The sequence below is a fragment of the Somniosus microcephalus genome, chromosome 16, assembly GCF_052327205.1.
Source record: "Somniosus microcephalus isolate GS21.2 chromosome 16, FLI_Smic_1.0, whole genome shotgun sequence".
Classification (NCBI taxonomy): Eukaryota; Metazoa; Chordata; class Chondrichthyes; order Squaliformes; family Somniosidae; genus Somniosus; species Somniosus microcephalus.
The window spans coordinates 28,863,258-28,888,215 of NC_141002.1; the positions used below are offsets into that span (position 1 = coordinate 28,863,258).

Sequence of the window (24,958 nt, forward strand, 5' to 3'; positions counted from 1 at the left end):
CAGCTCTCCCTAAAGAATCTGGTGTCCGCAGGGGGAGAGGAGGTGGGAGCGGGGTGCGTGGTAAATGTAAGTACTCCAAAGAAAGATGGGGAGTCGGACATCTCAGTGAGCAGGAGGGGGCAAGACAAGGAGAGGGTGCAAGAGGCAGGAGCCTTAAAGGGGCAGCAGGACGGGAGCGGCGAGACAAAGACGGCAGAAGGAAGCAATATAGGTGTGCCATTGTCCCAGAGAGAGAAGGATCAGGGAGCAAGGGTCAGAGGTGGAGATGAGGTCGAAGGGAGCGGCATTGTTGGAGAAACCACGATAGCAGGAAGACTCTCTATGGGAGATTATGTATCTGACGGGGAGCAGGCACAGAGGGTTACAGAAGAGCTTGAGAGTGAGGAATTAGAGGGGGACAGAGACATGGAAGTGGGGGGTGGGGTGGCACCATGTGGAAAGGGAAAGGTTAGTGAGGGGCAGAAGGAGGGAGAAAGGGCAGCTCCTTGGCCCAAACTTAATGCATGGAAGAGGCTGAAACAGCAGGGAAGGTTCAAACAGGAGGTGAAAAAGAGTCGGAGGCTGCAAGAAAAAGCAACAGCTGGCTGAAAAGTTGCAAAGGAGCATGAGAGGAGGGAAGGGCCAGAGATTAAATGATGGGGAGATTATCAGGCATACTTCTCTTCTTTGGAGCCATGATTACACTGGTCTCGATTAATGTGAACGGACTGAGGGGTGAGAAGAAATTGCAGCAGTTGTTGCAGGGTTTTAAAGGTTCGGACTTGTTGTGTCTGCAAGAAACCCTTTCGGATGAGGATATCCTAGAAAGAGTTCAGAAAGTTTGGAAGGGAGAGGTGTTTGCAAGTTATGCAAACAATAACCGTAGAGGGGTGGCTGTTTTGGTGAGTCCATCCATAAAAGAAAACGTTGCCTTGGTGGACAAGGACACTGAGGGGAGATTTTTGTGGCTAAGGGTAAAAATGGAGGAATTTAATTGCGACCTCTTTAATATCTAGGCACCGAACTACCATTGCAAGCGTCGCGAGTTTTTTCGGGGGTTATTCACTGAAGTGGCAGAGGTGGAAAATCCTTGTATAGTGGGGGATTTTAATGTATTTTTATCTCGGATGGACATTTCAGCCCAGATGACCTTTAAGGATGATAACTCCAGAGGGATGATTGTAAAAATGATGGCAAATTTAAATTTGAGAGACTTATGGAGGGACCGGAACCCCATAAAAAGGGATTCCTCCAGAACAAGTTGGGTGGGTGATGTTTTAAAACCGAGCCGAATAGATTTTGTTTTAATGCGGGAAAGGTTAAGTTCTGAGGTGATGGAGATTTATTATAAAAATGTATTTTTTAGTGACCATTCGGCTTTGGTTCTTAGAATTAGGAACAGCAGAGTTAAGATTGGTTCAGGGCTGTGAATTTTAAACAATCAATACCTGAAAGAAATTGCTTATAAAGAAGGGATTTTAAATATAATAAAGAATGCTCGGAAGGAACCTTTGTTCTTGAAAGAAAGAAGAGTTTGGTGGGACAATTTCAAATATCAGGTAAAAGTTTTTTCGGTATGTTATGGGAAAAAGAGAGCGGCAGCTAACTGGCGTCGAGAAGAGAATATAAACAAAAGGTTTACAGATGTCTGTAAAGCAGTTGACGGAGGGGATAACGGAGCTGAGACTAAGTTCCGGGTGCTAAAGGAAGAGTGGGAATTATTGCAAGCTGAAAAATGCAAGGGGGTCATTCTCCGTGCAAAGGCTAGAGATGCATTGGAGGGCGAAAGATGCACTAGATATTTTCTAGAGCAAGAGAAGCTGCGACAGAGATCATCATTAATTGGAGAGTTGAAGGTTGGGGAGAAGATCATTCATGAAAGTGGGGAGATTTTAGAGGCGGCTAGCAGCTTTTATCAAGAGTTATACAGTATACAAAAGACTTTTCCAATTTGGCGATGGAGAAGGTCAGTGCTTTTATTGAAGAGGGTTTAAAGGAGGATGAGAGAAGCATGTGTGACAAAGAAGTAGGATTAGCAGAAATAAAAGTAGCAATAAGTGAAATGAAGCGGGGTGGGGGGAAGCCCAGGGTCCGAGGGACTAAGTGCAGAATTTTATAAAGAATTTTTCGAGATTTTAAGTCCATTGCTCTTAGAAGTTTTTAAGGAAAATAAAATTGAGGGAAGCCTGGCCCCATCTATGAGGAGAGGTGTCATAAGCTTAGCTTATATAAAAATAAAGGGGATAGAAGGGATCTGAAGAATTGGAGGCCCATCACATTATTAAATGTGGATTATAAGATCTTGGCAAGGGTTATGGCAAATCGTATGAAGGAGGTGTTGCCGCAGATAGTTTTGCCCTCTCAGCCCTATAGGCCGGGACATTGCAGACTCTGTGGTCTCAATCCGAGATGCAATAGAGCTCATGGAAGAGAGTGGGAGGGAGGCTTATGTATTAAAGATAGATCAAGAGAAAGCCTTTGATAGGGTCTCTCATGAGTTTTTATTGAAGGTTTTGGAAGCATTTGGTTTCGGGGAAAATTTCATTGAGTGGATAAGGATTTTTTATTCACAAATATTTAGCTGTGTTAAATGTAATGGTTTTTTTATCCAAGTATTTTCCGATACAGAGATCAGTGAGACAGGGTTGTCCCCGTCCACATTGTTATACACGTTGGTAGCAGAACCATTAGGTTACATGATGTGAAAGAAACAAGGTGTAGTTGGGATTGTGGTCCTCAGTTCTGGGCTGGTGTCAGTGATACACCAATATGCAGATGACATAACCTTAACATTGAGAAATGGGGAGTCAGTGAGGAAAGCTATGGATGTAGTGGAGGAATATTGTAGAGCTTTAGGAGCCAGAGTGAATTATAGTAAGTTCCAATGCCGGGTTGCAGGAAGGGGTAGGGGGGAATGGTTGGGGGAAAGTCCCTTTAAGGTGGTGGAGGTTTTGGAAGTTCTGGGGGTGCATATGAGGTGCAAGAAAGACAGGGATGAAGTGGATCGATTAAATTGGGATCCGAAGGTTATGAAAATTAAAAAGATTTTGGGAAGATGGGAAAGAAGGTGGTTGAAAGTGCAAGGAAGACCGACAGTGGTGTCTGCTCTCCTGCTATCTAAGCTATGGTACTTATTGACGGTGGAGGATATTCCTGAGTGGGTGGAAAAGTCCATCCGAGAGGCTTGTGTGAGGTTTTATGGGAAGGGAAACCAGCCTTGGTGGCTTACAATACCATTCATTATTGGACGGAGAAATCAGGGAGGACTCAATTTCCCAGATATGGATTTGAAGAAAGAATCCTTTAGAATCAAATGGGTGAAGAGATTTCTTCAGAAGTCAAATACAAGTTTTTGGAAGAGTTGTTTTGAGCATTTTTTAAAACGAAGTGGGATAGGAGGGCAGGGGATATTGTATATGGAATACAATAATATGTTTTTGAAATTGATTAAACTTCTCCCTAGGTTTTATAAGGGGGTTGTAGAGACTTGGGCCCAATTTTTAAAAAGTGTGCAGTTTATGCCTAAGGGGGCTGAGGAATTTTTAGAACAGCCCTTATTTTTGAACAGGTGGGTCAACATCGAAGGAGAGGTTTTATTTAATCAAGCTTTTATAAAAGCTGGTATTATAAGTGTGAAAGATGTTTTATACGAGGTAATTCTAGGTTGGTTGTCGGAAGCGATAGGGAGGGACATGGTGTGGGAGGAGGATCAGGAGGTAGATGAAAAAGCAATAGGGATCATGTATGAGAAGATTGTGAGGGCAATGCCACAGGATTGGATGGAAGAAATAAATGCGGAAATCTCCAAAGGAAGTAAAATGCGTCCCGCTTTTCCAAGCTTTCTGCTGGAGAAAGGGGGAGAGTTGGTCCAATTTGACAACTGTAATACTCGAGATTTCTATGAGGTATTTAGAGAATGGAGATTCAAGGCACCTGCTGGTCAGGAGTTTTGGCAGAGTATATACCCACAGCTGGACTTCAACAGGATTTGGTAGGGAGTGTAGGTGAATTTTCAATGTCCAGAGTGGATTGAACTGGATTTCAAATTGGCTCATAACCGGATTTTTACCATGACGGTCTTGTGCAAGATTGGATGAGTGGAGGGGGCAACTTGCCCAGTGTGTGGGACACGGGATGAGACTCTGTCCCATTTACTGGTGTTATGTCCACAGTTAAATGATTTTAAGTACTATGTTCAACAGTTATTGATGTGCCAAATAACTGCCCGAATCCGAAATTAAAGCTTAAGACTGAAGCCTTTTATTAAATAAGAATCATGGCAGAGTTAACAGAGTCCATCATCGACCGAGCCCTTGGTAGAACATACCAGAAGAGGGGCGGGGCCAGGGAGGAGCATTAGTGGTTCCCCCCGGTGGAACATTCCAGACATTACAAGTACAAGTACAAATATCAGAACACAGTTATTTCATCACATTCACCCCCTGCTATAGATTCAGTCTGTCAGGAGGTCTGATAATCCTCTGGGAACGACGTAACTCTTGCTGAGGCTCCTCCCGGAGTACTAACTCCGGTTCATTCGAATTCCCAGAATCATCAGTATTTTCCACACTGAGGGTTTGTGTCTCTGAAGGTCCAATACCACGATTGAAAACTCTACTCTCAGAGTCGAACTCTTTTCGAGCTCCAGCAGGTGCAAGATCTTTAATAGAGACCGTATCCTCTCGTCCATCCGAATATTGAATATACGCATACTGGGGATTAACATGGAGGAGTTGTACTTCCTCCACCAGTGGATCAGTCTTGTGGCCTCTCACATGTCTGCGCAACAACACAGGGCCCGTGGTCGTCAACCATGTGGGTAACGATACTCCATTAGTAGCTTTTCTTGGAAAACTAAACATCCTTTCATGAGGGGTGGCATTCGTCGCTGTACACAAAAGAGACCTTATGGAATGCAACACGTCTGGCAGGGCATCCTGCCAGCGAGAGGTCGGCAGGCCTTGTGACTTCAGAGACAGTACGATAGCCTTCCACACTGTCACATTTTCTTTCTCGACCTGCCCATTACCACGAGGGTTATAGCTGGTAGTTCTACTCGTTGCAATCCCCTTCGATAGCAAAAACTGTCGTAATTCTTCGCTCATAAAGGAAGAACCCCTATCACTATGTATATAGTTAGGCATGCCGAACAAGGAAAACAGTTGGCAGAGGCATTTAATTACAACAGCACTAGTCACATCCGGACAGGGGATAACAAAGGGAATCGAGAGTACTCGTCTATAATATTAAGAAAATAGACATTACGGTCGCTCGATGGAAGGGGACCTTTAAAATCGAGACTCAAACGCTCAAATGGTCGAGTTGCTTTAATAAGATGAGCTGGCTCGGACGGCTTATAGAAGCGGGGTTTGCATTCAGCACAAACGTGACAGGTTCTGGTCATTGTCCGGACCTCCTCAATAGAGTAGGGTAGATTGTGGGACTTAATGAAGTGGTTCATTCTGGTAACCCCAGGGTGGCAGAGTGCGTCGTGGAGACTTTGAAGCTTATCTGTACCTAGACTAGCACATACTCCTCGTGACAAAGCATCCGATGGCTCATTAAATACTCCAGGCCTGTACTGAATATCATAGTCATATGTTGACAGTTCCATTCGCCATCTTAAAATCTTATCATTTTTGATCTTGCCTCTCTGCTTAGTGTTGAACATAAAGGCCACAGATCGCTGGTCAGTAATGAGCGTAAAACGTTGGCCAGCGAGATAATGTCTCCAATACCTGACTGCTTCAATAATTGCCTGTGCCTCCTTTTCCACTGAAGAATGTCGAACTTCTGGTCCTTGCAATGTACGAGAGAAGAAGGCTACTGGTCTACCAGCTTGGTTAAGAGTTGCTGCCAACGCAAAATCAGATGCATCACTTTCCACTTGAAATGGGATCTTCTCATCCACGGCACATACCACTGCCTTCTCAATGTCCCGTTTGATATTAAGGAAAGCCTCCTGAGCTTCCGCCGATAGCGGAAAAGACGTCGACTTAATAAGAGGTCGGACTTTATCTGAGTAGCTAGCCACCCACTGGGCATAGTACGAGAAGAATCCCAGACACCTTCTTAAAGCTTTTACAGTGTGAGGTAAAGGTAATTCCTTAAGTGGGCGTAATCTTTCAGGGTCTGGCCCGATTACCCCATTCTCCACAACGCAACCAAGAATACACAAACGTGTAGTATTGAAGGTACACTTGTTTTCGTTGTAGGTCAGGTTTAACCTCTTTGCAGTCTCTACGAACTTCGCGAGATTTTGATCATGCTCCCGTTGGTCACGCCCACAGATGGTAACATTGTCCAGGTATGGGAATGTTGCTTCCAACGTGTATTCATCCACCATACGATCCATCTCCCGTTGGAAGACGGATACCCCATTCGTCACTCCAAAGGGCACCCGAAGGAATTGGAACAGGCGCCCATTAGCTTTGAAGGCCGTATAAGGTCGGTCTTCTATTTTGATGGGGAGTTGATAGTAGGCAGACTTTAAATCAATGGTGGAGAACACGCGGTACTGAGCTATCTGGTGCACCATCTCAGAAATACGAGGCAAAGGATAGGCATCTAATTGGGTATACAGGTTTATAGTCTGGCTATAATCGACCACAAGTCTTTTCTTCTCATTAGTTTTAACCACCACCACCTGGGCACACCACGGGCTACCACTGTGTTCAATGATTCCCTCCCGTTGAAGCCTTTCCACTTCCTCTTTTATAAATGTTTTATCTTCTGAACTATACCGTCGACTCTTAGTCGCTATAGGTCTACAATTAGGAGCAAGGTTCGCAAACAAAGAAGGCGGACTTACGTTTAAAGTAGAAAGGCCGCAGACTGTGAGCGGAGGCTGAGATCCACCATACTTAAGGGTAACGCTCTCATGCTGACACTGGAAGTCCAAGCCTAATATTAAGTTCACACACAACTGAGGTAATTTGAGGAGTTTAAAGTCCTTATACTCCGTATCCTTAACGGTCAATGTGGCTTTACAATATCCAGTTACCTCCGAAGTAAGGGATTTGGACACCATCACAATTTCACTTCGAGTAGGATACACCTTCAATGAACAGGAGTTAACAAGGTTGGGGTGTATAAAACTTTCAGTACTGCCACAGTCTATCAAACACCCAGTAGGATGACCATTAATCTTAATGTCCATCATAGATTTTGACAAGGAACACGGTATGGTCTGGTCAACCGTAGCCGAGGCTAGAGTAAAACGATAGGCGGCAGCAGAGAAGACATCGGGTACAGGATTTCCCTTACACACTTTACTAAAATGTCCCCGTTTCTTACATTTAAAACAGGTAGCCTCTCTGGCTGGGCAACTTTGCCTGGGGTGTTTAGATTGGCCACAAAAATAACACTTAGACCCATGGGCACAGCCGCAACAATAGGATTAAGTGGGGGCTCCATTGGTGTTATGGATGCCTCCATACTCGGAACACACGAGGCTGAGAGAGATGCATGGGCTGATGCATACACTTCTGAATTCTTCTGGGCTACATCTAACGATCGAGCAGCAGTGACAACCGTTTTTAAAACTAACGAGTCGTTCTCGAGGAGTCTCTGTCTAATATAATTAGATCGGAGGCCAGATATGAAAGAATCGCGGATGGCTTCTTCCTGATACACTATGGCAGAGACAGCCTTGTAGTTGCAACCCTTAGCCAAAGCCTTAAGGTCCTGCAGGAAATCGTCCAGAGATTCCTCGGGTAATTGCCTGCGAGTAGACAGGAGATACCTGGCGTATACTTCGTTAACCGACTTAAGGTACTGGGCTTTAAGAGCTGCGAGGGCCTCTTCATATGTAGTAATATCTTCAATTATAGAGTAAGTTTGATGACTTACCAAGTTGGTTAGAAGACCCAACTTGTTAACCGTCGGATCGGTCGATGATGCGATGAAGTGTTCAAAACATCGGAGCCCATGTGTAAATTTCTTCGACGCATCTGCCGAATGGGGATCAATATCCAGACGCTCTGGTTTCAAAAATCGATCCATCTTCCAAAAGTTGTTATTTAATAAAATTGATGTGCCAAATAACTGCCCGAATCTGAAGTTAAAGCTTAAGACTGAAGCCTTTTATTAAATAAGAATCATGGCAGAGTTAACAGAGTCCATCATCGACCGAGCCCTTGGTAGAACATACCAGAAGAGGGGCGGGGCCAGGGAGGAGCATTAGTGGTTCCCCCCGGTGGAACATTCCAGACATTACAAGTACAAGTACAAATATCAGAACACAGTTATTTCATCACAACTATGTTCAACAGTTGTGTGAAGATTTTTTGCTGGGTGGGGACCGAAGAGCGAGAATGGGAATCCCGTGGGACTCAATTTTGAGATGGGGATTGCAGAAGAGTCTGCCCGAGTCTAGCGGAGCGGCAATTAATTTAATGTTCTGTTTGGCTAGATTCGTGATTGTGCAAAGAAGGAATGCTGTTTTTTAAGGGGAGGAGAATCAATCTAAAAGAGTATTTTAAATATAAGCTAAAAGATCATTATCTGTGGATGTTTTATTCAGAAAGGAATTTAAAGATAGTATATTACAATCAATTTTTAAAGTACAATCGATTAATATATGTTACAGGAGACAAATTAAACTTCAGGTTTTGATGTTAAAATGTGGTGGCGGAATGGCTGTGCAGAGTGGCGGAATTGATTTGTACGATACAATGAAATGATCACGATGGTGTAAATGTTCCTAATGTTCAATAAAGTATATAAAAAAATGTGGGTAGCACACTCGCCTCTGAGTCAGAAGGTTGTGGGTCCAAGTCCCACTCCAGGGATTTAAGCACATAAATCTAGGCTGACACTCCAGTGCAGTGCTGAGGGAGTGCTGCACTGTTGGAGGTGCCGTATTTTGGATGACATGCTAAACCGAAGCCTGCTCTCTCAGGTGGATGTAAAAGATCCCATGGCACTGTCTAGAAGAAGAGCAGGGGAGTTATCCCCAGTGTTCTGGCCAATATTTATCCCTCAATCAACATAATGACCAGATAATCTGTTTTTGTTATCACATTGCTGTTTGTGTGAGCTTACTGTGCACAAATTGGCTACCACGTTTCCCATGTGACAACAGTGACTACACTCCAAAAAGTACTTAATTGGCTGTAAAGCGCTTTTGAGATGTCCGGTAGTTGTGAAAGGTGCTATATTAATGTAAGTCTTTTTTTCTTTTTAAACATACACGTAAACAGTCATACTTACAATTACAGAAAATGCTGGAAACACTTAGCAGGTCAGGCAGCATCCGTGGAGAGAGAAACAGATAATCTGACGAAGGGTCACAGGCCTGAATGTTAAATCTGTTTCTCTCTCCACAGATGCTGCCTGACCTGCTTCGTGTTTCCAGCATTTTCTGTTGTTATTTCAGATTTCCAGCATCCACAGTATTTTGCTATTGTATAGTTACAACTACACCTGACGATGGTTGGTTGGGAATTTTACAGTTCTGAGCTCAGTATCTTTACAAATTGCCAGTTTTTATACTTTTCTCTCACTCCCTCTACATGACAATCCACACAATTCTGCATTACAAAATTATATAAAAATAAAAATAAAACTCCATATAAGAATTGACTTATCCCTTATCAATAACTTTAGTTTTCCTTACTTAACGAGCTCTTTTTCCATTGGGCTAACTAGTATACTTTTCTTACTTCATTATCTTATTGATAGTTTCACTCTTCTTCCATATAATTGCTATTCCACCAAATGAAACCTTTAGTTCTAAGTCTGTCTTTGTTTTTGTATCACTTGTACCAATTAAAAAGGATGATGTATGTTCAAATATTTTCCTTTGCAGAACGAACTATTTTGCCACACTGTTATCAAATGATTAAAGTTCTCTGAAATGAATCAGTAGGCAATGGCATGACTTTAATTTAGTCTCTTATTATTTCATCCTGAAACTGACCATTGCTGCAGGGTCAGCCCTGGCCGTCAGCCCAGTGGTACTTTAAGTTGACTTACACTTTGTTGCTTAACAGGCAAAGGCTAAAGGTCAATATTACAAGACTGAAGCGTTTGGAACCATCTTCAGCCAGAACGCCGAGTGGATGATCCATATCGGCCTACTCCTGAGGTCCCCACCACCACAGAAGCCAGTCTTCAGCCAATTTGATTCAGTCCACGTGATATCAAGAAACGGCTGAGCACACTGGATACAACAAAGGCTATGGGCCCCCACAACATCCCGGCTATCGTGCTGAAGACATGTGCTCCAGAACTAGCCGTGCCTCTAGCAAAGCTGTTCCAGTACAGCTACAACATGACATCTATCCGACATTGTGGAAAACAGCCCAGGTATGTCCTGTCCACAAAAAGCAGGACAAATCAATCTGGCCAATTACCGCCCCATCAGTCTACTCTCAATCATCAGCAAAGTGATGGAAGGTGTCATCGACAGTGCTATCAAGTGGCACTTACCAATAACCTGCTCACAGATGCTCAGTTTGGGTTCTGCCAAGACCACTCAGCTCCCGACCTCATTACAGCCTTGGTCCAAACATGGACAAAGGAGCTGAATTCCAGAGGTGAGGTGAGAGTGACTGCCCTTGACATCAAGGCAGCATTTGACCGAGTGTGGCATGAAGGAGCCCTAGTAAAACTGAAGTCAATGGGAATTGGGGGGGAAAACTCTCCACTGGCTGGAGTCATACCTAGCACACAGGAAGATAGTTGTGGTGGTGTAAGGTCAATCATCACAGCCCCAGAACATCGCTGCAGGAGTTCCTCAGAGTAGTGTCCTAGGCCCAACCATCTTCAGCTGCTTCATCAATGATCTTCCCTCCAACATAAGGTCAGGAATGGGGATGTTCGCTGATGACTGCACAGTGTTCGGCGCCATTCACAACTCCTCAGATAATGAAGCAGTCCATGCCCGCATGCAACAAGACGTGGACGACATTCAGACTTGGGCTGATAAGTGGCAGGTAACATTCGCGCCACAGAAGTGCCAGGCAACGACTATCTCCAACAAGCAAGAGTCTATCCACTGCCCCTTGACATTCAATGGCATTACCATCGCCGAATCCCCCACCATCAACATCCTCAGGGTCACCATTGACCAGAAACTTAACTGGACCAGCCACATAAATAGTGTGGCAACAAGAGCAGGTCAGAGGCTAGGTATTCTGCGGCAAGTGTCTCACCTCCTGACTCCCCAAAGCCTTTCCACCATCTACAAGGCACATGTCAGGAGTGTGATGGGATACTCTCCACTTGCCTGGATGAGTGCAGCTCCAACAACACTCAAGAAGCTCGACACCATCCAGGACAAAGCAGCCCGCTTGATTGGCACCCCATCCACCACCTTAAATATTCACTCCCTCCACCACTGGTGTACCGTGGCTGCAGTGTGTACCATCTACTAGATGCACTGCAGCAACTCGCCAAGGCTTCTTCGGCAGCACCTCCCAAACCCGCGACCACTTCCACCTAGACGGACAAGGGCAGCAGGCGCATGGGAACACCACCACTTCCAAGTTCCTCTTCAAGTCACACACCATCCTGACTTAGAAGTATATTGCCGAACCTTCATCGTTGCTGGGTTAAAATCCTGGAACTCCCTACCTAACAGCACTGTGGGAGTATCTTCACCCCACGGACTGCAGTGGTTCAAGAAGGCGGCTCACCACCACCTTTTCAAGGGCAATTAGGGATGGGAAAGAAATGTGGCCTTGCCAGCGACACCCACATCCCATAATCGAATTTAAAAAAATACAATATAAAGAGAAATCAATTGCAGTAGACTTCAGGACAGTCAGATTAATCCTTCCTTTACACTGTCACTTGTGGCTCAGTTGGTAGCACACTCGAGTGCCTCTGACTCAGAAGGCCAGGGACTTGAGCACAAAAAGCTTGGCTGACACTCCAGTGCAGTGCAGACGCTAAACCGAGGCCTCATCTGCTCTCTCAGGTGGAAGTAAAAGATCCCATGGCACTATTTCGAAGAAGAGTCGGGGCGTTATCCCTCGTGTCCTGGCCAATATTTATCCCTCAACCAACATAATGAGAACAGATTCTCTGGTCATTATCATGTTGCTGTTTGTGGGAGCTTGCTGTGCACAAATTGACTGCTGCATTTCCCACATTACAACAGTGACTACACTTCAAAAGTAATTCATTGGCTGTAAAGCGCTTTGAGACATCTGGTGGTCATGAAAAGCGCTATATAAATGCAAGTCTTTCTATCTTTTTTTACTAGCGAGCACATTTTCTGCACCATTTCAGTGCAACGGTTCAGTTCTTTGTCTTGATTTTAGCCAGTATTCTGCTAAACCAAGGCACTAGCTTTTGTCCTATTGAGAGTACTGAGATGGCCAAAAAAATTAGAATCCTTATGAAGTATATTTAATTTATAAAGAATAAAATATTACAACATGGCAGCTAATACTGATTTAATCTGCAATTTTACATAATCTATCAAAACTACTGGTCACACATCCAATACTGCCACAAAACACATTATTCAGAGAAACAAAAAGTTGTCACAAAATACTGATAAGATTATTTGAAAATGAGATTGTCAAATTAGGGAATTTGTGTAGTTTTGTTTAACTTGTATTGTGGGAGGTTGGTTTTCAAATGTTGAAGGTGTTTCCCTCTGCAGATTGCCTTTATAAAGTGTATATACCTGTAAATATTATACTGCCTTTTAAACCCATCCAGAGTTCAGAGCAACAGCAGGTGCCTAGTTGTTAAATCCAACTGTATACAAATATCTAATTTAATAGCAATTCATTCTTTGAGTAAAATTTCAAAACACGGCAACCCCGATATTTCGAAGTAAATCACTCCTTTTTGACGAGAAACTAGTTTCGACGGAGTTCCACTTTTGAAGTAACGGGTCAGACTGAAATTGTATACAATTCCAATGCGCTAAACATCTGTTTTTTTGCAAATTCACCAAATATTAAATCGCGGTTAAATCCGGGCAAAATAATCGAAATTAATTTAATAACAGGTTGGGAGTATACCTAAACTTGTTAAAAGTTCAGTGTATTTAAAAAAAAGATTAAAGCCACTCCTTTGGGATCTGATGGGCATCTAAAAATGAAACTAACATTCACAGAAAAGGAGTCAAGAGATCATGTTAAAGAGAATGGGGAAATGAAATTGTGCCTCTCGACCTGAAAATGTAAGGGGGTGGGTGGGTGTTCAAGCCTAACCTTCCCATGTATTACATCTTGCCTGCTGGGCTGCCCCAATACTTGCTGATCTCTGATCCCATGTACCTTTTTTTGCGCAAGGCAAGGTTACAGAGCAGTGTGTGTGTGACAAAGGTTGGAGGCAGCCCCAGCAGCAGTCGCTCAATCTCCATCCAGTTGCCTAGTCCCTGAATCCTTTGACAGACGGGACTCCAGCGCTCTGTGTGCTGGCCTCATCCCTCCAGACCAGCTCTGGGGCACTCTGGAGTCAGGCGTGTGGTGTGTGTGTGGGGCGCTCTCTCACTCTCTCTCCCTTCAGTCGGCGTTGGGTCATTCGCCAGGGACATCGAAAACACCGGCGGATCCTCCCCACCCCCTCAGCTAGCGCGCCATCAGCAAGCCTCTCCACAGAGCATACGGCTGGGGGAGGCAGAGAGTGAGCCGGGGAAAGGAAAGCTCCCCCCCTCTACACAACCCCACAATAAAACACCACACCACACACACACACAAGGCGAGCCAGCGACACTCGAGCGGGGCAGCAGAGAGGGGAAGCCGTCGCTTGCTTCCTTCCTTCCTTCCTTCTCCTCCCAGGTGAGACTCAGGCGAAGCCGGCGGGGCTCGGGGGTGGGGTGGAGGGGGGTGGACGTGCGGGGCCTACTGCTTGCGCGCTGTGATCGCAAACTTGAAGTTGTGGAGCTGTGGGTTTCCGTCCTCGCCTGGCTTGGCAGAAAATGGCGCCCCTGGCTCCTGCGCTTCTCTCCTGACAGGGGCAGGAGGAGAGGAGAGGAGCAAAGCCAGGGGTCGTGCGTGTGTGCGCGGCGGGATCTTTGCAAATTAATAGAAATACATATGTGTGTGTGCGTGTGGATTTACGCGTTGCAGAAAGTGGGGTTAAAAGGAGAGGCAACCAGGAAAGGCCGGTGTTTTATTTTTTTTTAAAAGAAACATTTTTTTTGGCCTCTTCTGCAAAAAAAAATGAATAGCTGAGTTTGGATTTTTTTCTCCTTCTCCTTTTTCTTTTAAACACAAAGGATATAGTAGATGTGGAATTGCATCTGCATTTGCTAGCAAGCCCCGGGGGTTTGACAGGCGCGTAAAGGCGGAAGGGGTGACCCCGGTGCTGTGCGCCAAGCTGCTGCTTGCTGCCTCTTTGGAACCGAGTGGAGGCACCGGGCAAAGGCGCACGGGCAGCGGGCGAGCCCCAGCGGGCAGCGCTTGGCACAGACACTCAAACCTCACTCAACCACTCGCCCCTCTGCAATCATTGGCAGCAATCGCCCTTTTTTTTTTGAAAAAAAAAATTCGTGGCAAAGAAAGGAAGCTGGTTACCTTCCTCTCTCGCCCTCTTCAGCTCTCTGACTATTTATGTTTTTTTTTTGCAGCAGTCTTTTGCTGCTGTTATTAATTTTTTTGCTTTTTTTTGCATTCTCTCCTGTTCTGTTGCCCCCCTCTTCTCTCCCTCTTTGCGCCGCAGACACTCAGTTGTGTTCTGGTGAAGTGACTGCGAGCGTGGGGCACCATTCCGTGCAGATTGAAAACGGTTACGTTTTGTAGCTTTCAATTGTGCCTTTGATCAAGTTAATCTGCCTTTTTAATGGTCCAAATTCGAGTCTCTCTCGCTCTTTTTTTTTGTTGACAAAGTAGCTGTTAAAGAGGATTCCCACCTCCCCCCCCCCTCCCTCACCCCCCCGCCCGCCTCCTTTTTTGGATAATAGGGCGATGCAAATCGTGCCACAGGGAGAAAAGAGAGGAGAGCGGGCTGTTGTGTGCGCCCGGGCGGTGGCAAGAAGACGGGGCTAAAAATAAAACCCAGGGTGGCTTTAAGAGACGGAGTTTTGACTGTCATGTTTTATTGGCAAGTAAGTACTGATACTGTATCTGCGCAACCGAAATGTTGCGCACACTCGGAGCTGACATCTTGTAGCCGCTGGCACGGTGCGGCTGGGTCCCCAGTCTGGGTGTTGGCTCAAGCCCACTCCACACTGCACTCTCCTCGGCGAGCGGCGCTGCTCCGCCGCGTCTCTCTCTCTCTCTCCCCACTGCCCAGCTCGCTACAAGGTAGCCGCTGGTGGCAACTTCTGTGTCCCTTTCGCCCTTCTCCCTCTCCCTCTCTCTCGGCGGCCGCGGGAGAGGAGGGCTTCTTTGGGGAAGGGAGGCTTGAGCAAATGGCACCGAGTCCACGGTCTCACTTCATGCGTCCCCGGCGTTGAGGAGTGACCAAAGGCAGCGGGGGAGAGAGGGAGGCCGCGAATCGGCTTGCTTTTCCAAAGGAAACTTTTAAATGGCAACAATCAAATAAGTGGCAATAACATATCTGTTTAAAATCGTCGTTTGCCCTCTAGAAGCGCACCGAGAGGGAGGGTAGAATTAAAAAAAAATTGGGGATAAAATGTAATTAAAAAAAAAATTAAATCATTTGACTGCAGATGATCGAGTGAGGGTGAGAGCGGGTTGGGTGGGTAGCTGGAGCGGGGAGAGTTGCGCCCACACTTGCTCCTGACTGAGGTAATCTTTGGGTCACGCCGAATGCAAATTGCGCCACGCAGCTCGGCTGAGGTTGTCCGATAGCGAGCGGCCGCTCAAACACTTGGGTACAAGAAGCGGCCAACTCCCTCCCTCCACCACCGACTGTCAGACTAATGGGGGGGGGGGGGGGAGAGCAGCGATTCGTGTCCATATTTTAAAAGAAGTTTGCCACAGGCTATTCCAGCCGGGATTCGCTGTCATGGAGATAGTTGGGGGTATCCTGATCTTCACCGGGGCTCCCTGTTGCCTTGGCATCAAAGCGGCGTTTTACAGGCGGACTGCGTTATGGATGGGTTTTTTTTTAAGTGAAAATTGCTGTTCGATATTCGCACTGAGGAAGTAAAGTTTCCTGCGTTATTGACTGTTGTGCTTTGCGTCAAAGTTTTGAACAACACTGTCAAGCGCCCTGTGGTTCAGTTCACAGGGGTCGTGTCAAGAACATCATTAGATCCATTTATGGAATACTATATTGAAGCCCAACTCATCAATTTTTTCTTCCAGTTTTTTGGGATTCATCTCAAACCTGACACATGTACAGGGTACATCAACACTTGATGTACAGGGTACTTCAGCAACTTGTTTTCATTAAACTATTAACAAGCACACCCATTACTTGAAGGTGTCAAATTGTTTTGAAAGTCTCTCTTTATGGAATAATTTCAAGTCCATCTATTGGATTTACTTTATATATATCACTGCTGTAATGTAAAGTTAGTCACAGGTACAAGTGGGATAGACTCATTGCTGCGTCTGTTCCTCTATGATGTGCTGCCTTGGAAGTCGAGTCACAGTATTTGAGTGGGAATGCACATGTTGTGGTATCATTAGGTCATCCAAGTTCAAAGTAACAGCAACACTTTACTGCTTAAATTCCCTCCCCAAGTTTTTTAAAATAAATATAGCAGACTGTTTACAATAGAATTTTATTATTAACTATTCTGTCACTTAATTTTAAAATCAATTATACTTGCATTATTTGTCAAAAGGGTATCTCGATGGATGAGCAAATTGACTGAAGCCATTGGCCCCTACATTTGTCCTGTCAGGTACTGTGACAGGTGCAGGAACGAGCTTCTCATCGGGGAAATAAAGTCTGACTATGAAGGGTAGGGGAGGGATGAAATACACAGCTGCAAATTTCCACTCCAATGTGGCTGTGGTAAAAGATTTGGAGTGGCTCCTTCACTTTTTAATTGCTTTTTTTTAAAGACAAAATCTTTTACATTTTTTTATGTCACATGCATTTGACATTTTATGTCTCAGTGAGTAAATACTCTGTGCAGTGTGGCACTGAAGCAGTCAGGCCGTCAGATCATCAGGTGCAAACCCTCCTCCCTTTTGAATTAGACAATCCCAGTTTATGGCAGCAGTGGGGTTACTACAAATGGACACAGTACCTCTGGCTAGTGAGGGAAAAAATATCATTCAGTGGCTGCACCTCTAGTTGTATTGAGCGACTCCTGATGGCAAGTGCCTTTGTTTGGACAGTAGGTGAGAACAGGATCAAGCTTTGCTATAGTGAAAGCCCTCTTTCACCCCCCCCCTCCCGCCCCCCACCATGACAGAGTATCCTGCCTGTTGTCTAGACTTGCAGCTGGAGAATGGCCATTTAGATGAGGTATCAGAGAACTTCCAGCCTCAGTAGACCAGCACGAATCACCACCTTCAGGAGAGGAAAGGGAAAAGTGTGTTTAAAAAAAAATAATTTTTGCTGCTGACATCACACAAACAAGATTCCTCCCTTAAATTATTAAAGTTCTGATAGAATCATCAGAATTGGCCGGTTATGGGCTTTTAAAGGATATTGCGTTGAAGGCCCATTTAAATAAATATTCCTAAGAGGGCGTACAGAGCATGTCTGGTAGTATCCAAATTTTGTTCTGTTGTTCACCAGCAGTTATTACACAATTCCAACATTCATTTTTGGAATGATGTGCAACAACTTAGATTTAACTAGTGCATTAATGTGGCAAAATGTCCCCAGGTGCTTCACAGAGGGGCTGATTGGACACCGAACAGGAATGGGGGGACATCTAGAGGAAGTGATGAACAGTACGGATGGAGAAATAGAAATGGGTTTAGAGGAGGTTTTTGAAGGGAAGAGATAGAGTAAAATGGAGAGTTTTAGAAAAATAATTCTAGCATGCAGGTCCATAATGCTGTAGGCTCCACTGCTTATAATGAAAGGTGTAGGATGCACACCCAGCTAGACTCGAACAATGGAGCGTCCAATTGTAAAGTAAGGTTGGAGCTAGACCACCAAGAATTTGCAGATGAGGATTTTGAAGTCAATGCATTGGGACGATGGAGCTCATGGGGCAGTGAGGACTGGATGAAGTTTTGGGGGGGGGGTACTTGGTGTGGGTTAGGATACAGGTAGAGTTGGAGTTTGTGTAGGGTGGAACTCGGAGCATTAGAAAAATTGTGCCTGGAGGTGACTGGGATGGATGAGGTTTTGACTGGTGGTAGGGATGAGCTAGGTACAGAGGCAGGAAGTGTTCTGAAGATGGAAATGGGCTGGATGTGGATTTTGAAGCTCAGCTTAAGATTGAGCGCTGTCATGTTTAGTTTGAGCAATGAGCCAGGGAGGGGACAGCTGGAGGCCAATTAGTGTTTCTGGTAAGAACCAAATAGGATGGCTTTTTTCCGGTTGATGTTAAGTTGGAGGAAGTTCTAGCTTATCCATGACTTGATGTTGAACAGGTAGTCTGATAGTACAGCAACAGTTGTAAGTTTGAGGGTATTGGCAGAAAAGCAAACCTGGGTATCATTGGTATATGTATGGAAGTAAACCCCATGCTTACAGGTAATGTCGCTGGCAATCAGTGTGTATGAGGAATAGGAGGGGTCAAGGAAGGAACCTTGGAGGGACACAGTGTTTCAGGGTTGTTTCTGTGTTGCATGATTATTCAGTTACCATATGTCTATAATATATATTTTAGAGATATATACCCCAATCGATCTCCTGTGCCATTGGTCATGGTGAGTCAAAGGATATGCTGTTTTATAACAAATCCGTGACCAGATGGATGTGTGAGGAAAAACCTTTGCAGGAACTGTGCTGGCTTATACTAAGACAGGTAGAACAAGAACCATGAGATGGTGGTACAATAGAGGTGGACCAAAGAGAAGCGGTGATGGAAGAGGATGGAGTGCACAAATAGGGATAAGGCACCAGGGTTGCAGTCACACAGGATATTGCTTCTCACTGGGGCATGGCAGTTTCAGTACAATGGGCTTGGCAAAAGCCAGACTAAGGGCATTTGAACAGGGAGTAGTTGGAGGCTGAGATAGCAGAGCAATGGTCTGTAGTGCCTGGAACTAAAATGGGGTTACAGGATGCAGACTACAGTACAGTATTCTTATCACTTCTGTTTTGTGAATAGTTTAAAAATGATGCCTATGGAAGGGCAGTTAAAAATAAGATTTTTATTTTCAGTGAGCACTTTATCAAAATTACCTGCTAATACAAACCATTTTGATACCAGGTTTTATCAAAAGTTACTTTGGAACTCTTCCAATATTTTTTTAGGTCATTTATAGAATTGTTTATGATTGACAGCAAGGCAAGCCAGTCACAGAGGATGCAGGTGTCAACCTTGGCTCAGTGGTAGCACTCTTGCCTCTGAGCCAGAAGGTTGTGGGTTCAAGTCACACTCCAGAGACTTGAGCACATAATCCAGACTGACACTTCAGAGCTTTAGTGAGGGGGTGCAGCATTATTAGAGGTGCTGCCTTTCAGATGAGACATTAAACGGAGGCCCTGACTGTCCTCTCAGGTGGACGTAAAAGATCTCATGGTACTTTTGAAGAAGAGCAGGGGAGCTCTCCCCTGTGTCCTGGCTAATATTTATCCCTTACCCAACATCACTAAAACAAATTATCTGGTCATTTATCTCATTGCTGTTTGTGGGACCTTGCTGTGTGCAAATTGACTGCCACGTTTCCTACACATCCAACAGTGACTACACTTCGAAAGTATTTCGTTGGCTTTGGGACGTCCTGAGGTCATGAAAAGTGCTATATAAATGTAAGTTCCTTTTTTAAAAAGCCGCCTTTCCTCCCACCCGTTCTCCATGTGAGGGAAAAAAGGCAGAGCACATCTTGACCTGATTATGGTAATTGACCAGATAGCATATATTGAGTCATGACACCCTTGGGCAAAGAATGATTAAGTTCAACTTGCTCTGGGGTTTAGAAATACCGAGAACCAGAAGTCAGGTATATAACTTTCAAGTACTAACTTCAAAGAAATGAAGGACCAGTTTTAGCAAGTTGATTTGGGGTTGGGGGTGGGGCGGAGGGGGTAGTTGTTCAACAACACTTCAGTAGAAGACAAGTGGACATTACAAAACATTCAGGATAAATACATGCCACGGATTAGCAAGCATTTCCCTAAATGATAAATTATTCAGGCATGAAATAGAAGAAGAACATCTACAAATCCTGCAGGGAGAAAAGTGAGGAAGTTCATTGCTCGGAAACACAGTACAAGAGCAAAAAGAGTCCTGGAAAAAATAAATGGCTGTACACAAAACACTACAGCAAGAGATTCTTTCAGCTATTCAACAGGAAGACAGCAGTCAAAGATGTGAGAACTACAGAAAGGTACAAACCGGGCTACAATGGAGGATAAACATGAGAAAGTTAGTGTTCTGAATGATTACATCCTTCAATCTTTCACACACAGTACTGTGTGCTCCCTAAGTAACGATAATCGAAGTGGAATTAATGACTTTGATATAAGTGATAAGAAAAGCTAAAAGGGCTCAAAACAAATAAATCCGAGGGAAAGATGGTATTTATCCCAGAGTTCTGAGAGAGGGGTGAAGATTTATGAGGCATTGACTCCCGATATAAGAGATTCGTTGAACACTGGGGAGGCACCATTAGATTGGAAACAGGCTAACATGGTGCACATTTTTAAGAAGGGCAACAAAGCAGATGTAGGCAATGATATTCACATTAATTTCACTTCAGTACTGTGTACAATAACGGAATTAATTAGCAGTAGCAAACCTCAGGATTATGTGTGCAGCAAGAAACTAGTAAATGGCAGTCAATATGGATTCAAAAGGGGCAGATCCAGCCTGATTAGCCTCCTTGACTTTTTTGAGGAACTGACATCATGAATGGTCTATGGAAAGTCCTATGGCAGGGTGTAACTAGACTTCTAAAAAGCATTTGACAAAGTTATGTTTATTTAACTTACTTGTTAAGCTCAATTCAGTGAGGGTTTAGGACAAACTTCGGGAATGTATAAGAAATTGGCTGGATGGTAGAAATCAGTGGGTATGCGAGGGGGGCGGGGGGGAGTGCTGGGTGGGGTGCCTCAGGGTGTCCCAAAAATCGATATTTGGTTCACTATTTCTATTTTATGTTACTGACTTGTTTCCAAAAACTCTGTAAATTGGTTAAATTTGCAGATGATACCAAACTAGGAGGGGCAATTGATTCTGAGGAGGCAGGTTGAGAAATACAGAACATAGAAGTGGGCAGAATAATGGCAGGGGAAATTTTAATATGGGCGAGTGTGAAGTACTGCACATAGAAGAAAAAATGGGCAACATGTACTCCATGAATGATGCTGAAATAAGTAAGGGTGAAATTGGGAGAGATCTAGGGGTCCTCCTAGATTTGATGGTTGCTTGACATGTGTAACCAATTGAGAGCAGCAATCAGTAGAGCAAATAGAATGCTCAACCACACTGCTGTAGTAGTAGAGTACAAGTCAGGAAGTCACGCTCAAACTGTATCGTGCTATTGCCTGGGTCAGACCAAACCTTGAGTGTTTTGTCACCAAACGCAAGCATTGGAACCAGTTGAGTGAGGAGCCACAAGGTTGGTCTCTAAGGTTAGAGGTCTGAACTATGAACAAAGACAAGAGAAACCTGGGCATTTTCACCTCTGAAGTAGGCAACTGGGAGCTTGTTTTATAGAGGCGTATAATGTCGCAAGCAGTATGGAAAAGGTAAATCTGGAAAATGATTGCAGAATAAATTGAGTATGAGCAGGAAGACTCAGGTTAAAAGTAGTAAAAGTTAAACTTAGTACTGATGTCAAAAGGTCTTCACACAACAGATGGAATGAACTACTGGGCAGAGTAATGGAGGCAAGAACCCCTAAATTATTTAAAAACCATTTGGATACAGCAATAGGAAACTGTCGGGTTTTTCTGGACGGGTCGGATGGCATTCCACAACCTTATTGATCTTGTGAAAAGTCTCGCATGTAACTTGTTCTTTCTGTCTGTACATAATTGGGGCAGGGAGGGGGCAGAGAAACTAACGGCAATTTGAGGAAGGTGCTTTTATGAGGCTTGGTGAAGAAGAATAGCCTGAGTCCTCTCCTAGTTTTATGACGTGAAACATAAAGGATTGTACCCTAAATGGTTCTCCTTTTGATCTTCTGGGGTTATCTCAAAATGTCCTACAAGTAGGCATCTTATTTTCTGGGTTGGTGCTGTGACTATGTACTGAGTGGCAAGTTCTTGATTTTACCTGTCATCTCAAGGTCAGGCATTGAAAGAAGACCAGCTCTGTTTCCCCACATAAAGGGAAAATTTGAGGGCTATTCACATACTATCTGATAATTGGTTGTAGAGTGGCATTGGTTTAGACCCGAGGAGATCTAGTTTGGCAAGTGTCATTGATATACTTACAGCAAAGGTAGGAAGATTTCTATCTTTATAAGATTTAATATTTTGTAATAGAAAAGTCTGTTCTTCAAGACAAAATAAAATATCTACACCCACAATCTTATTTATGTAAGTAGTTTCTTACGTATATCTATTATATTAAATTTGGTAGGTAGTGCACATATTTCATTGAAAACTCATTAGTACGTGTTACTCCTATAGATGGTGCTGTGATACACACTTTCAATGTTAAGAGTGTCATGCTGTGTGACACATAATAGCTGCTATTTTATACTGAAATATTGTCATCCGCGTTTTCATTTAGTTACTGGGTTCCCACAAATTACACAAAATGCTTTCTGGGAATTTATTTCATCCAACTGAAATTTCTAAAGTCTAAAATAACAGTTTAAACAAAACTTAAAGATCAAAGAATTACATATTTCACAATAACATGATTAAATTTATCTCTTGATTTGTTTTTTGTGTCTTTTAATGCCTTCATTAAAGTTTTTACCTGAAGGTCTCAGCTTTTCCCAAATCCCAGGTTTGAACTTGATATTTTTTCCCGGAGCCGTGTGAGCTGAATTTGGATTGTGCAGCCTGAGCATATGCAGTGTGCCTAGCGTCCTAAGATGCATCCGTAATATTCAATCAGTTGTACCAAATGAATATTTTTTCCTATAGCTCTAGCAGTTTTTGCCCAGTAGTTTTTCTTCAAATAACTATTAAAAGCAAGATGATAAAAGTGGTTGTGGTTGTGTTTCTGTATGTATTTGTATGTGTGTGAGTGAGGAAGGAAAATTACAGTGTCCTGATTACAAACTTGTAGCTTTTGTTTTGTGTTCTGTAAACTTCAGAAAGTGTATTCAGCGGAGGGAAGGGAGAGATAGTCTTCATGTTAATATTCATTTTACCAAAGTAAAAGTTGAATTTTGAAGCCAGCTAATGTTATGTTGATGGTTTGAAAGCAACAATGCTAATTATTGCTTACACAAACACATATGTGTGGGGAGGGAGGATGCGAGGAAGATGGGTCCTAGAGAAAGGGAATGACAGAGATAGAGTGTGTGTGTTTATTTAATGTTATGTTAGTATTTTTAAAAACTGCATTTTAAAGCAACTAATTATCTCCACCTATGTTTGTTAACAGTTATAAAAGATCAATGTCAATGGCTTAAACCTGTGAGAGAAGTTTTAATTTCGAACACCTGCGAAAGAGGAAGAGAGCGATATAGCAACAAGGACATAGATAAAGGGAAAGACAGACAGTATCTTTCCTCATTCTAGTTTGATTTAAAAAAAAATGTTGAATTTGAAAGCAGACAGGAAGGATGATAGCAGGGGAGGGGAGAAGGGAAGCTGGCTGAGGGTAAGGGGGCCTCTAGCCTCTCACGACTCACCTGCATGGGAGGTGGAAGCAGGAGGAAGCTAGGAGAGGAAAGGTTCGTGATTGAGGGAGGAAACAGGACAAAAACCACATTTCCCCCCTAACCCCCACCCATAAAATGCAGCCGTCAGTCATTGGTGGCTCCTTTCTTCACCACACCACCCATCCAAAAGGAAGGAAGAAAAGACCAACATAAAAGCCAATAAGGACAGAGAGAAAGAAAAAGAGTTGAAGGGAGAGAAGTAACAGAGAACAGAGAGACAGAAGCAAAGGGAGGCAGAGAATAACAGCAACACAAAGCCGACTGAGGCAGGTAAGAAAGTGACCATATTCTCTGACTTGCCATGTACAGGTAAATGGGAAATTGTTCAAAAAGAACCTTTAGTTTATTATTATAAAAGTTAATTTTAAGTGCCAATGAGGCTGTTTAGTAATAATTAAGACTTACCATGCCATTAAAAGGGTACTTAGACTGGAATGAACAAGCCCTAACTTTTTTTGGTGAGTTTAGTTCATATCTATGCGATAAGTACAGCAACTTTAGGTCATTCAATATTTTTGAATGGTGAGTCAGATGGCGAGATACCATTTTCAGGAGGCTTCTGGAGGAGCAGGGCATCGGGAACTGCAACTTCCGGATTTCCGCATTTAACTGCGCATGTGCGGTCACCGGAAGGTGCTGTCCGATTTCCATGTCGATAATGGTGACTGCTGTTAGCCTCACCGTTATTTTTACAGCAAAGTCCAGGCCCATAATATCTCTGCTTCACATGCAGTGCATTCTTTGAACTGCTGTGATGTTTATTATTATTTAGGCAAATGCAGCAGCCATTTTGCACACAAGGTCTATAAACAGTAATGAGATGAATGATCATGTTGACAAAGGCTCCAAGTGACTTCCCTTTTTAAATAATGGCATGAGATTTTTAACTGTGGATCAGGGGCTCAGTTCAACATCTCATCCAAAAATTTCTCCTCAGTACTTTAGTGGAATGTAAGCCTAGATTATGTGCTCAAATCCTGGAGCGGGGCTCGAACCCACAGTCGTCGACTTATGAGGTGAGTGTACCACCAACTGAGCTAATTGGATTTATTGAATTCTATTTTAGTACAATGTAATTTTGTGCACTGAACTAAATAGAGTACAGATGCCTGATGAAGGCAACACTGAATATTAAATAAATAAAATAAGTTCAACACACACTGGACAATGGCAATTCTGCATCAAAAACTACTGCTGCTTAAAACAAATAGGCTGCAGGTGGTACA

General features: G+C 43.7%; 1 protein-coding gene across 5 annotated transcripts in view; it reads left to right on the top strand.

The window, feature by feature from the left end:
- Window positions 1-13,305: 13,305 nt before the first annotated feature.
- Window positions 13,306-24,958, top strand: part of znf800a (zinc finger protein 800a) — a 130,876-nt gene continuing 119,223 nt past the window's right edge. For 4 of the 5 annotated variants that reach the window (XM_086008738.1, XM_086008739.1, XM_086008740.1 and 1 more), the window contains exon 1: window positions 13,307-13,727. The gene's annotated coding sequence lies outside the window, so the exon portion shown is untranslated. Of the gene's footprint in view, window positions 13,728-24,958 lie in introns of all 5 variants that reach the window. The other variant, XM_086008744.1, reaches the window with a different exon arrangement.